At 30.7% G+C, this 14,403-nt stretch overlaps 1 protein-coding gene across 2 annotated transcripts in view; it reads right to left on the bottom strand.

Moving 5' to 3' along the window:
• Positions 1 to 8,986, bottom strand: part of LOC111085938 (transcription factor GATA-4-like) — an 80,473-nt gene extending 71,487 nt beyond the window's left edge. Inside the window, exon 1 of one of the 2 annotated variants that reach the window (XM_022386859.1) lies at positions 8,823 to 8,986. The gene's annotated coding sequence lies outside the window, so the exon portion shown is untranslated. The remainder of the gene's footprint in view (positions 1 to 8,822) is intronic. The other variant, XM_022386854.1, reaches the window with a different exon arrangement.
• Positions 8,987 to 14,403: the final 5,417 nt, after the last annotated feature.

Raw genomic sequence — 14,403 nt, 5'->3', positions numbered from 1 at the left:
ACCTGATGATGACAAAACCTTGTCGAAACGTTGTACATTTGCTGGTATATTAAAGTTTTTCTTCATTACCCATTCAAGCCGTCTCCAGCCATTATTAAATCACTTTCCTTTATTTGCAAGTTGGAACATAGCTGTTTTGATCCTTACATCAGTTTGCTATCTAATCGCCAACGCTGTCTAGATGGGATGTAGCCTTATTAAACCCAATATATTTCTGACACCTTGGCAAAAGTCTTAGATAGATAGAAAACAGCCTTTTTTAATACTATGCACTTTTTTTTTTATCTAGCTCAATGCTCTGTTTATAATGCCCATTGCCCATTTAATACTATATATTTCTTTTTTCTGTTCCAAAGTCTTTCTAGAAAGATCTTAACCGATTTGATATTCATTGAAATCTCTGTTAATATGCTTTTCTGCTATATATAATTTTGTTATCTAGTGTAAATGTGTTTAAATGGTTCATGACCCTTAAAGTACTTGTTCACATATTTCATCTGATCTAAAGCTCTTTGTAGATGAGACAAAACACTTTTATTTACGTTATATATCATTCTGGTTAGATAGACCTTAGCCTTAGATCAGCATGCCGTTAAATCTGATTTACCATGATTAAAACTTTCTGCTTGGTCAAAGCAGTCTCGTAGTTTTAGGACAATTTAGTATTAAAGAAATACGCTATAAGTGCCATCTTTATAGAACTTCAAGAAGTTTGTTCCCCTAACTCTCCATTTAAGTAGCGTAAGTTACGTTGTTTATGTACAACCAGAATGTAATAAAACAGTCAACAAATATTCTGTAAAAGCATTAAAACTATCAACTGGGAGCATCAGAAAAAGTCTTAAAGCTATTGTAAAAATCTCTCTAAATGAGATTTACTTTGTTATCCTACAAAAGAAACATCGACTTATATTATATAGAGAGAAAGTTCAAAACGTTTATATTTTTTAACAATATCATCAAGAACAAGAAGTGAAAAAAGAAATAATATACATAAGCCAGAGAATTTGTTGAAAACACTTAAACATAACTTATTAAATAAAATAGCTAACAATAACCATGAACAGGATGAGAATGCACTTCAAACGACCAACAATACCACCCATTTATTTTTAGTGTACTCTTTCTGTTGTCAAATGTAAGCAGTGTTTCACGGTTTAACATCTTCTCATGTAATAAGCTTCAACTTTTTAAACACCTTCAACAATTTTATAGACAGGATAGGATTTAATACATTTTAAATAGAAACTCGAACAGTGAACAACGTGGGAATCTGACAAAATCTGATTGGCAGCTTCAACATGATGTACATATTACGTTTTGGATGTATACGTTGAATGTGTTCATTGGAAAGTTGTTAAATATATTCAGGACAACTGGCAGATTAATACCCAATAAAATACAAGCATCAAAATACTTAAAATATAGAATTTATATTGTTATAAATTCAGAATATAAAGGTAATGCCACTGTTGTAACGTCCAAAAATGAGTATATCAATGAAGGATTAAGTTATATTTTACAATACACTGGGTTTTATAACACATATACAAAAGGGTGCTACCAATTCTAGTTCAAATCTTAGACTGCTGCTTGTCTCAAAAACGGATATATTCATTTACTAGATAATCAATAAAACATGGCTTTTCTACAACCCAAAGATTCTCAGTGTGGAAAGTTCTACTTACTATTCAAAATCCACAAATACTTATACGTCATTTTCATTTATTTCAAAGTTCTTCATAGATATGCCTCAGCCTTTTATACACCCATAAATTTCTATCATCAATTCCAAATCTTTGTCTATGTAACCCTAGTTCCTTTTGTACTTATATATACTCCATGAATCTAATTTTAAGTATTGTATAGGCGAGTCGTATCTCTTTTAATCCCATAAATCACTTTAATGTGCTCCAAAGGTTCTTCTTGATAAGACATGGCCTTTTTGATCTTCCATATATCTTTTTCATTTAATCCAAAAGCAGTATAGAGGGGAAGTATTCCTTATAATTCTCATAATTTTTTCATTTATTCTACAGCTGTGTGTAATGGTTCATATCCCCTTTTAATCTCCCATGCTTCACTTTGGTTTTAATCCAGAGCTTTTCATAAATGGAATAAGCCTTAATAATACTCATCTAGCTCTTTCATCTATTTAAAATCATTGTCCAGATGGACAATGGTCATGTTGATCCCCATAAATCTCTTTCTTCTTCTCCAGATATTTTTCTAAGTCACATATAACAGTATCCCTTTCATTTACTTCAAAGTTCCAACTAAATGGGTCAAACCACACACATCTCTTTCATTTATGTTCAAAACTAAATTTATATGTATAATAACCCTTTTTATCCCTAAACATATATATATATGCATCTAGCGAGTTTTGTCCCCTAGGATATACCATAACTAATGAAAAAGTGGCTGTACTATTACTTTAAATGTATTTACTAGCCATTGAGGAAAACATTAGATAGTATTTAAACTTAAAGCAAGGCTTGGCTATTGGTTTTAAGTTCAACAATGTTAACTTTGGTTTTAAGCTTTATTGTGTCTGATGTATCATCAGAATGTTTAATATCTCTTTCACCTAATTCAAAGCTCTTCGTAAAGTGACACTAATCTTTTTTATCCACACACATCTCTTTCATCTAAACCGAAGAACTGTTTTGATGGGCCACAGGTAAATTAACACCTCTTTATCCCTATTATCTAATCTAAAAATTCTATAGTCCATAGTCATTTTAACACTCGAACTTCACGTTCTATTAATCCAAAGCTCTGTATAGATGGGATGAAACCCTTTAAATAATACATCTTGTTCATCTTGATTGGGGCTCTGTCTAGACGATCGTTGCTCTTACAATCCCAATTCTTATTTTTCATCTTGTCTAAAGGTTAGTCTAAATTAGAAGTAGTTATTTTAATCTCCATAAACCTATTTCATCTAATCCAAACCTTCATCTAGATGAGGTAATCCCACTAAATTTCTTTCATCTTGTTTAAAGTTCTGACTGGATAGGGTAGAGTTACGTCAAATCAAATACATCTCTTTTTCCCTGGTTTAAAGCACTTTTTAAAAAGGGCGTAGATATTTTGATTCACATGTGTCTATGGCATATAGTTGAAAGCTTTATTTAAATGGAACACACCTCCATCAAACCCCCATATATATCTTTCATCTAAATCAAAGCTTTGTCTAAATGAGATGTAGTCTTATCGACGTTCATATAGTTCTTTTGTCTAGTTCAAAGCTTTTTTTAGATGAACCATAGCCTCATTAATACCATATATATCTATCATATAACCCATCAGCCTCTATATAAAACTCTGTTATCCAGCTCCAAATTCTTGTCTAAATAACCCATAACCCTTTTAATACATTTGCATCTCTGTATCAATATGACGTAAGGTTTTAAATAACCATATATTTTTCTTGTCTTGTTTAACGCTCTGTGCATGAGATCTAGCCTAGTCAATACTTATGACTATCTTCTATATAGTCCAAAACTCTGTCAAGATAAGCCATAGTCCTCTTAATTCTCCCTTCTACCTTGCCCTATGCGCTTTCTTGAAGGAACATTCCGAAATCTTTGAATAGCGAGTTTGTAAACTCCAAATATTTTTTATTTAGCAGAAATGTGGTCCCGTTACCCTGAATTGTCTTTTGTTTTTGTCTAATTCAAAATCCATAATTCCCCTTTCATCTTATTCAATGACCCTTTTTCTTGGAAAGTTATTCCTCTAAATATATCTTTCACGTAAAATTGCCCCTTTTCTGATAAATCCATTAATTCCAACATATTTCTCTCATCTAGAAAAAAGAAAAAAATTATATCTGTAATTTTATCAACTTTACTCCAAGTTAGTACTTTATGTAGAATTAGCTACGTTATGTATTACGTTGTTGTTTTATTTTGGTCTTTACTGTTAGCTGGCTTTTATTAGAAAAGTATATTCCAAATTACAATAACTGCATATCTTAAGTACTAAAAATTATTAGATATGTTCTTGAACCCACTTGAATGTCAAAGTACTGAAATTATTTCTCAAGCTTCGAACCCGTAATCAGCCACCTACGTGTCCAAAGGGTGCAGCCACTAAATCTTAATTGTACGTACATAATAACAGACAATATTTGATCGTTTGTTTATACAAACATAGCTAAGATATATTAAAATTAATTGTCATTTAATATATTCGTTCATCTATACTTTTTTCTCTTATCTAATCTGAAAAAAAGGAATTATTATGTTCTAAAGAGTGAAGTAGACATATTTAAGTATCTTTCTAATACAGTCTTCAGCGTACATGTTATTTGATGGTCGCTTTGTATGTTTAAGATCTATCGTGAATGGGATAATATTGAAAGCCAGTGATGGCTAAAGAATAAATTAATTCAAGTGTCTAATAAATACAAAAGTGTGGGTGTCAATGAATACTTCAGCCAAATTTAAACTAGTAGTTCCTCAAGTGTTTTGGCATCATTTTAAGCGAATCCATTGTAATTTCTATGCTTCATGTAAATTAAGAGGATGCTAGATTTTCTTGTGACCAGAAGAAGCGACATTGTCAATATATTTGTTTACCTTGTGCAAGAATATGCATGACTGTCTTTAGGTCCTTTTATGGAAAATGATGAAACAACATCAAAATTCATACTTGCTATTCATCAACCAAAATTGATTTAGAATATGCAAATACCAAAATAAGGTTTTATATGAATGAGAATTAGGGACATGCAGCAAACAAATGGTCTAATTCTTCCTACTTTCTAACTCGGAGCTTATATATAAAAAATACATGTTACAGAAAAAATAAAGCGTTCTTTACTTAAGGGTAGCTTATTTCTGTATTTGCCTATATTATCCTAATATATATATATATTATTTAGATATAGCCGAGTTAGCAGTTCCAATTCGTTTTATTATTGTCCCAGATGGCATGTCCACAAATATGCACTACTAAATATTTTCTCTGCTCTCCTCAATAAAATAGTTTTGTAAATAGAATTTTTAACCCATTTCCCAGTAAATATTTTATTTTTATCTAAAGTGCCTATGGTACTTATATGGTAGTCGACAGATGGCGCTCTAAAATATTCAGATTTGTCACCGATTACTTTTTTTTATCCATTTAAACTGTAAGAATTTTACAAGGGTATGAATAATTGAAAAACTTTAAACCGTTTTTATTTTCAGTCAAAATTATTATAATGCAGTGATTTTTTTAAAGTACAACGAGAGTGTGTAAAGCTGCCATTTTATACAGTATTAGAAGTAACTAAGTATTTTTTTTCGGAACACAATATTAATCTACACCAACCAAAGAAAACAGCGATCAGTCTTTCACAGTGATTTTATATTCTAAAAAAATTGATAACATTTAAAACATAGTTGCAATTTGTTTATTGTTAAGCACAAAGCTACACAATGGGCTGGCTATCTGTTCTCTGCCCACTGTAGGTATTGAAACTCGACTTTTAGCGTGAAAAGCCTTCAGACTTCCCGCTGACCCATAGGGAGCATAATTGCAGCTACAGCGTGACTCAAATTTGGAAATAAAAACGTTACTTCAATTTTTGTTATGTGAATAACTTTTTATGAACATTTCTTCTTAATAAAACTTTATGTTATACTATGAAAAAGTGAATAACGATTTTAAAAGTCACACTAAAAAAAGAAATGAAATGAAAGCCTATAACTGTTCCTTTAATGTGATACATTAATTATTCTCCATATGTGGTTCTCTTTGAACGAGTGAACTTTTTAGCACTTAGAGAGTGAAAATCTTCAGACGATTTGCCATTTAAAAATGACAAGTCAAATATAATTTTTTTACCCTCCAGTCGGTTTCTTTCAACAAGTGAAGTCGTTTAACGATTTATTCTAAGACTTACTCAAAGTAAGAAGCTAAGCAAACTGGTCAAACATTATTAGGAGCTTATGTAATCAAAAGGAAGCAAATAAATGGAGTTTTTGCACGATAGTTGTCGACTTTCATATATGTGATAATGGTCAAACTCTGTACAGTTTAATATAAATGTAGTTTTTGCACCTTTTAGATAACTCAAGAAAGAATAAAGCTTTAGACTTATTCAATTATTACTGATATTGAATGTTAAAGAAAGGCAAAAACAACAACAAAAAACACACACACTCAAATCCGAATAAATTAACAACAATAGAATATATAATGACGTAAGTGGTCTCAAAAACAACCGCTTCAATAGACAGGAAAACTCTGAAAACGTTATGAATTAAATAACAACATAACAGACTGCATGATAATGGTTGAAATATTCTGCTTAGATCTTCGTTTTTTAGAAACAGTTGAATTAATAAGCGGTATATTTGTAATCTTTATGCAGTTATGAAGTTCAGATTATTAAATAAATAGACAGTTAAGTGTTCAAATTCGTAAAAATACAAAATTCATTTTTCGTTGGTGCTGAATAATAAAAGGTTGTTGAAATAAAAAATAAATACGTAGTTTTAAATTTGCAAGCGTGGTGTTTTAGGTAACTACGTTTAAATCGAATCTTTTCTAATTGATGCATACAAAAGAAATTCTTAGTCAAAATCTCTGACTAAAACATCAGGCTTAAAAATACATATATTTAAAAGTAGGTTAATATGCAAAATAGATGTTCTAGGCAAATTAGGGACACGGAGTACACATTCTAAAAAAAAAAAAACTATCTTGTACGCGGAGTATACAAGTTAAACCTAATTTGTTACAAACCTATATCCGTACTACATGAGTTAAATTTATGTTGATATCAACTTACTATGATTGTACACAAATTAGATACAAGTTTTTAAATTATCTAGTTATATTCTATTAGTAACTTTAACACAGGCACTTACTTTCCAACGCCGTTTCGTATTTCTAATTTTCTTCGAACCTGTGGCTATTGTGGACTCATCCTGTTCTGAAATTAGGTTCAGCTTTCAATTAGTTTTGCTTGAAACTAAGTGAAATTGTTCACTCTTGAAGCCGAAATGAAATGTTTCACTCTTGAGGCCTATTAGCTGCAACGAAGTTTTATCTGAACTGTTTTTTGTTTTCTTTACACATCTCTGATTTGAAATCCGTAAAGGCCTAACTCAGAAGATTTTCACGAAAAACGTCTGCATACAAAGATGATGTTTCACCTCATTTAATACCTAAATAGCTTTCTTGCCTTAACAGCATAAGTTTATTATTTTAATAGCTTCTTCTATAATTTAAAAAAATCCACTATTTAGTTACAGTAACTCAAAGGGTCACAATAAACCCTCTAGTAAAAATTGAATAATTGACAAAAATCGGTTTTAGAAAGAAACTGAATTTTTTGTTGTGTAAATCCTAAATGCTTATTTAATTACTAGTGAAGAAATCAATGAGATTGTTCAATGTTTTAATATAGCAAATTGTCTGTCATACAAGACTGTAATATAAAATTCTTTGTTAAGACGTATCTGTTATAAATTTAGCTGTTAACAGAAATAATGGTACATTTCTGTGATCGATTGATGTGATCGAAATCAAATCATTCAATTAAAATTTTAACTTCACTTTCCTCTTTTCTTGGTAAGAAAATATGTTAGAAGTATGATGTTTTACGTGTCCTGTATTCCTGTTCATAGTTATTCATAAAAAACAACTTGGACTGTTGGGTCGTTATAACCCATTTTGTTTGTATTTTTAGGAATCGTTGTATTACCAATCAAATTGAAAAGCCAGTACATTTTCTTACAAATAAAAAGACAGGTTTTTATAGGCATTATTTATCTATGGGTATTTCTGCTCGGGTTAATTAAAAAAAAAAACATTTAAGAAGAAAGCTGAAAGCAGAAGAGCAGTTTATCTTACGTACTATTTGAGTTTTTAAATGCTTATGTTGTCATTGGTTCCTATGTTACATTACGAAGTTGAAATATGTGTATGTATTGTTTTGTTTCATAATAGCCATGCAGAAAACCTTAGCGTTAAGCATTACTCAAAAAGTATGGACTAAGTGGGACTTCAGTAGAGTACCGTTTAGTTTAGGCAGTTTAGAATTAGGTTTATTCCACAGTAGTTTTCCAACCTTCATCTCTGTAATGTTTATATAAATATATCTTTCTAAACACGTGCACATTTATAATCTAGCAACATAATAAACACTGTTGCATGTTCTATCATGCAATAGTGATACAACTTACATTAAAGTGTTTTCTTTTTTGTGTGTTCAGTTGTTTGTAGCAATGAAGATGGTTAATTTGTTTATTTTTTCTTGAAGATGCCACTACTTTGTTGTGGAACTATAAACATAGAACTATTTGTATGTGTAACTTTGATTCAATGTTTAAAGTAGCGGTTTCATCACGAAAGTGAATTGGAGGTTGTGTCCAGAGCAAGTTAGTCTTCACCCTTCCCGACAGGATATTCTCGCGTTTTCAGGCGCCATATTGGGTTTTGCCCCACAGTCTTTTCTGATCGTCATTATTCTTATAGTAAAAGTAATGTTATATTAAAATATATAGTATTTCTTACCACAACTTTAATTAAGATGTTGTTCGTCTTCTAGCCACTGTTTGGTATTATTTTTGTCCGATTCTCAAGTATGGTAATTTTATTGATATTCTATTAATCTGTTTTTTTTAATAAGAATGCAAAACAACGATAAATCAGCAGATATTACAATGAAGATAAGATTGGATACTGATTGCGGTATCAAGTCTGATTAAGAGTAACTACTGGCCTCTTTCACCGAAAGTATCTTAGTTGAACGTAAGTTATTACACAGCTTTGGCTAATCTTAAAACTGATTAACCATATCAGCAAGTTGAACTCACCTGTTAAGCTGGAAGCCACTCTCTCGACACTACCAGAATCTCTTTAAATGTTTCTTCAAGTTGTTCTACTTTTCTTATGAAAAAATGATAATTCATATAATTTTAAAAGTTTCTCGTGGTCTAAGGTGGTCCGAATCTTACCGTTACAGCCAAAGAATCAAAATGGCTACCTTTGTCGAGGAACCACCCTGAAGAAGATAGCGTCATAGTGAAATCAAATCAACTCCTATTGGCTTGTTGCTCCTAACATAGGACTTTGATCAGAAAATATGTTCGTTCCCTTGACGACGCAGATAAGAGTTGTGCAAACTTGGTACCTACACCTGAGCCTTCTCAATGTATAGGTATTGTGATTTCAAACTTTAGCAAGTATTCTTGGAAATATTGGTATGCATCTGTTGATGAAAGCATTGTAAAACAGTTCATCTTCAATTGATGCCATAATTTCTTCCAAGGTACCATCTTTAATTTAGGAAACTACTTAACTTTCTAAATCGAAATCATACAACTCTGAAAATGAGACAGAAGTTCATAGGTTTCTGTGCAAAAATAAACTGTTTTACAAGTTAGCTTTACCTGCATGTGTATACACATGTCCTTGTTTCATATCATGTCCGTTATCTCTACTGGTATACGCTCAATTCAAACCTTTACGAGGTCGCAAAAACTTACACTGTTGTAAAGGATAGAATCTCATTCTTCTAAATTTGTAAATTTCTATTTCGCTATATTGTGTGCCATGTTAAGTGAACTAAGGTTAATTAGATTAAAAGTGTTTTTCTTCCTTAGTGCAACGTACATTCATTTTGTTTCTCACCAGTGAAACGTACTCTCGTAAAACCATAGTTGCCCTTGTGCTTCATAGATACTTTTACAAACATCTTGTTAATAGAATTTTCTATTGTTATATTGATGTTATTTTTATATTGTTTGTTTTAACTGCGATTATTCAGTGTTTAATAGGTATTTGTGTTGTAAGATTTTGCAAAGGAAACAAGATCATGAATTATTTCTGAGTAGCCCAGTTAGTAACAAGATCGTAAGTATTTATTGCACCTTTAAGTATTTTCATCGCTCTAATCTTTAAAGAAGAACAAATAGTGTTATGAAATTGAAAACTCATTTGGATGGCTTTATGTCAAAGTTTCCTGCATTACTAGGGAGTGTCGTTTTCAGGAAATGGTCGAACGTATGAGATGCTTAACTCATTCACTGCTATGTTTATAGATAAACAACTCTCCCAGTGCCACGTTTATTCATAGATAACCAATAAAAACAAAATGGCATGCTTTAATATTTTATTACCTACGTGAAACGTGTAATTGGTAAACCTGGGGAAGTCTGAAGGCGAATAGCTTTTCTTCGGGTACAAAATTCCAAATTCACACGGCGGTGTTCTAGAGGAAAACATATGGGTCCATGGCGGCGAAAGAATTAAACAGACAGTTGGCCAAGAACACGTAAATAAGTTCTAACTATAAGTGTCGTAGCGACAGATGTAACAGTTAGTCTTAGCTTATTATGCATTGTAAAGTTATTGGTGAGATGACTATATTGCCCTCTTCTTTCTCTTAAAGTTACAGTTACACATCTGACACAAAAATTACTGAAAATTCTTTTAAAAAGTTGTCTCCAAATGTGCTAGAATCGAATGCCAAGTTGTTTTTTTTAATCAAAGAGAATATATAGAATTTATAGAATATATCGATGAAGAAAAAACACGAACCATAAGAAAAATCCTAAATAAATAACATTGTGAGTAACTACGATGAGCTCAAAAAGGATGCAAAGCTCGGATTTTAAAGATTCTTTTTAAAAAGTTACGAGAGACATTTAGCGGTATTTTTTGGTGTGTGTGACAGTGAATTAGGCATGGTTTTAACTATCTACAGATAATTAAAAAATCTATGATTGTCTTTACACAATTACAGAAAACACGAAAAAATGGATGTTTTATTAATGATTACAGTATTTTATTCATTTAACTATATAAGTTAACAAACTTTACAAACATTATTTTTAATTGTTATCTGCCAATTGAGCAACGATTAACATTTTATCCTAGAGAACTCTTATTATACCTAAAATAACCTTACTAATAATTTTAACATAGTTAAAGATTACTTGACATTTTTAAGGAATTTGAGATATAGAAGTAATGTTATGTTTATTTTTGTGACTAATTATCCACCCTCTATTCTCTTTACGCGAGTATAGACAGGAAATTGTTATGTACCAGCGTATCTGTGATTATATCAAATGCTCAGTGTCACACCCACGATAGTGAACGATGCCTAAATATATTGTTACTTAGTGAAATGAATACACAATACCGACACAAACACCAATAACAATTAAGCACTTTGTTTTGTTTTATTTAGCCTAACGATCAAAAATTAACTTTAGATTTCTATGAATTCATCGATTTTTGAGCTCTGAATTTTTTCAGAAGTGCTGCATATTGCATACATCCATTAATAATATAGCAGTATTTGTTAGAGGGAAATATTTTACATATAAATTAGTAAGTTCGTAACAAAGGATATCTAAAAACAGCTAATACTTGTATTGCGGACATTTACTCGACAGTTAATGCCGATATAATATTATATTGCAATGAAACAACAAAAACAAATGTTACATAAAATAAGTGAAAACATGCTGTTATTACCTTTATTTAAATAATAATTAGTTTAACGTTTTGTGTTCTTACATTGGAACTTTAAACGAACACAACTTTAGTTTGTATAAACCACCACCGTAGTGGTCAAATATTCATTATTCACTTATAACCACATGAAGAGGCTAAAGTATTTGAGTTGTTTTCCAAATTAGAATAATAACAATAAAATTTTATTACTTTAAATAGTTCCTTACGTTATTTATGTATATATGAACCAGATTCATGAAAAATAAACGTATTCTTAATAGATGGTTGGATTTTTTAAATATGTCCAACTTTACATTCCTTAACTTTCATGTCAATATGAGTTGTTGTTTTTTGTATTTGCTTTATTTTCCGCTAATATCAACGATTAAACTAATATTTGCGTTTAACAAACAAAAATTTCAAATAAATGAATAGTTTAGTATTCCTTACTATTTTGTTTTTGTAAACACTTCGTGATAAACTAAACAATTTGAACTAATTTTGACACATTAGTTAGCGATAGTATATCCTTATTTTAAGTTTTTAACATGAGAGAGTTTCATCAAGTGCAAGTCAGGACGTTCCAGAATGTGTTGACAACAGAATTTTAGAACAAAGGGTTTACTTGATACAACCTCTAATAATTTAGGGCAAATTACGATACACGTTTGAGAACATTAGATATGAAACTCAAGACAATCAAGCAAGCCTGTGTTCCAACATTCGTTTGACGTAAGCGATTATTATTTGTAATCTATTTATGTTCTATATGTCTGGCTGAATATAAAATAAGAAAACAATAATTTAAGTTACGGGAGCAGAACCTGAGGCTTATTTTATGCATTAACTTTATTTCGTTACAGTGTTTTGCACCTATCTTTTTTTTTTTTGGCTTAAAGGTAGACTTTGGATAAGAGAAATTTTATGCAAGCTAAAGCCCTCTTACAAAACATCACTCTGCTCAACTGATGATAAGTTCACCATCACAACTGCAAATTAGATCTATCTTCAATCTACTTTCAAATCATAGAGGTTCCATTAATAGAGGATTAAGTCATAATCAAGCTTGTAATCTTGTTTCTGTTTGTAATTTTACTTAATAATCAAAAACTGATGTCAGCAGGTGTGACAGCGGTAAGTCTTCGGATTTACAATGCTATAATCAGCGATTCGATTCTCCTCAGTGAACACAACAAATAGCCCAATGTGGCTGTGCTATAAGAAAACACACACAGAAATTGATTTTGTGTCAGTTTTAATAACATTATATTCTTCATACATCTTCTGTTTAAACAAATACTTTTAAATTTTACAGCCTAATATATCCTGAGTACGTTATTAGTGATAGCTTCTAAAGATAAATAAATTATATAGATAAGTGTACAAATAAATCAAGTACTCATAACTATGTCTCAAATATGTACGAAACCTAAGGCCAACACATGAAAGTGCCTAGCCATAGAGTAAAGAATAACAACTAATTTAATATCAACGTTAGATCTAGAAATACATCTTAATTTGTGCTTAATTTACAATTAGACCATTTAGTTTGTTAACTATATAATAATTTCTAACGAACATAGACTTTAGAAGCATATGGAAAATTCACATTTTATAAAATCTGTAAAGCATAAATTGTATTATGTCGTCTGTTGGGTACTTTCTGTGTTAAAGACGATTTAAGCTGCGAAACCAACAACATCTATTAATGTTTTGCCTGCTTAACATATTAAAAGAAAATTACTACAATTTCCAGTTAAATTACTTTATTACATAGATGTATTACCTGTCTAAGTTACAAGAAAAAATCCAGACCTATGTTTCAGCTAATAACAGTAAAATAATGCAGAAAAAACTGTCAAGACAATTTTCAAATGTGTAGCGTTTATAAATAATTTATTTAGTTTTGTCTTTAAACGTTTTCATTTCGGATATTGTAATCATATATGTTTTTAGATCCTATTCATATCTAATTTATGTTTTATCTTATGAAGAACAATCCCACGTCAATTCTCAGTATCTTAATTTATTTTCAGGTACATTGTACTCCCGTATATTGAAATTAAAACATAACACGACATTTTTTTGTTTTGTTTTTGCAAAATGAAAGATAAAATATTTATTAGGTGTTTCAGCCGACTATCTTAGGTAACACAATTACTGTCATGAGAGCAGAAACATTTATTAAATACGTTATCTTTCATCGTCGTTTTTGTTTTTTACTTTTAATATCTATCTTGTTCTTGATAACTCTAACAACGACTAAAACTCTTTAAAGAACAACGCTCACGTGTAAGTTTCTGAACTTTTGTCTCTATGACTACTTTTGATCTCACATACTATTTTTTACTTAAAGCCAATGAATGTCATCTTTTCAATTGAAAAGCCACAAAATAATATTTCAGAAAGAGAAAACGTAGAACAATATTTACCTTTCTACAAAAGGTTTTACTACAAACGCAGAACTTAGCTCCAAGACTCACACATCAGTTTCTGTAACGAAAGTGGAATCGAAGTGGAGAAGGTTCAGAGAATGTAAAACGCTCTTAACAAATTTGTGTAAACACATGGAGTACAAAACTTGTTTAATTAACTCAACGCTGGTGATACTTAAAACTTTGCAATTTATTGACAGTTAAATAAACTTAAAATAAGACCCAAAACTTGAGCGCTTTCAAATAGTTGACTATTCTTCTTCAGAAGAACTCTTTGTTTTCCTGAAGAAGAATAGTCACCTATTCGAAGGCGCTCGAGTTTTGGGTCTTATTTTAAGTTTATTAGACTTTATATATGATCTTTTGTGCTAACTCTTTTATCAAGATTGACAGTTAAATAAACTTAAAATAAGACCCAAAAACCGAGCCCATCTGTCTCCGTAATCGTTCTTTTTTAGGCATACACAGGACCTTTTCCAAAAACTAAATGTCTTTT

This window comes from Limulus polyphemus, unplaced genomic scaffold, assembly GCF_000517525.1.
Source record: "Limulus polyphemus unplaced genomic scaffold, Limulus_polyphemus-2.1.2 Scaffold31, whole genome shotgun sequence".
NCBI lineage: Eukaryota > Metazoa > Arthropoda > Merostomata > Xiphosura > Limulidae > Limulus > Limulus polyphemus.
This window is presented reverse-complemented; position numbering and strand designations above follow the sequence as displayed.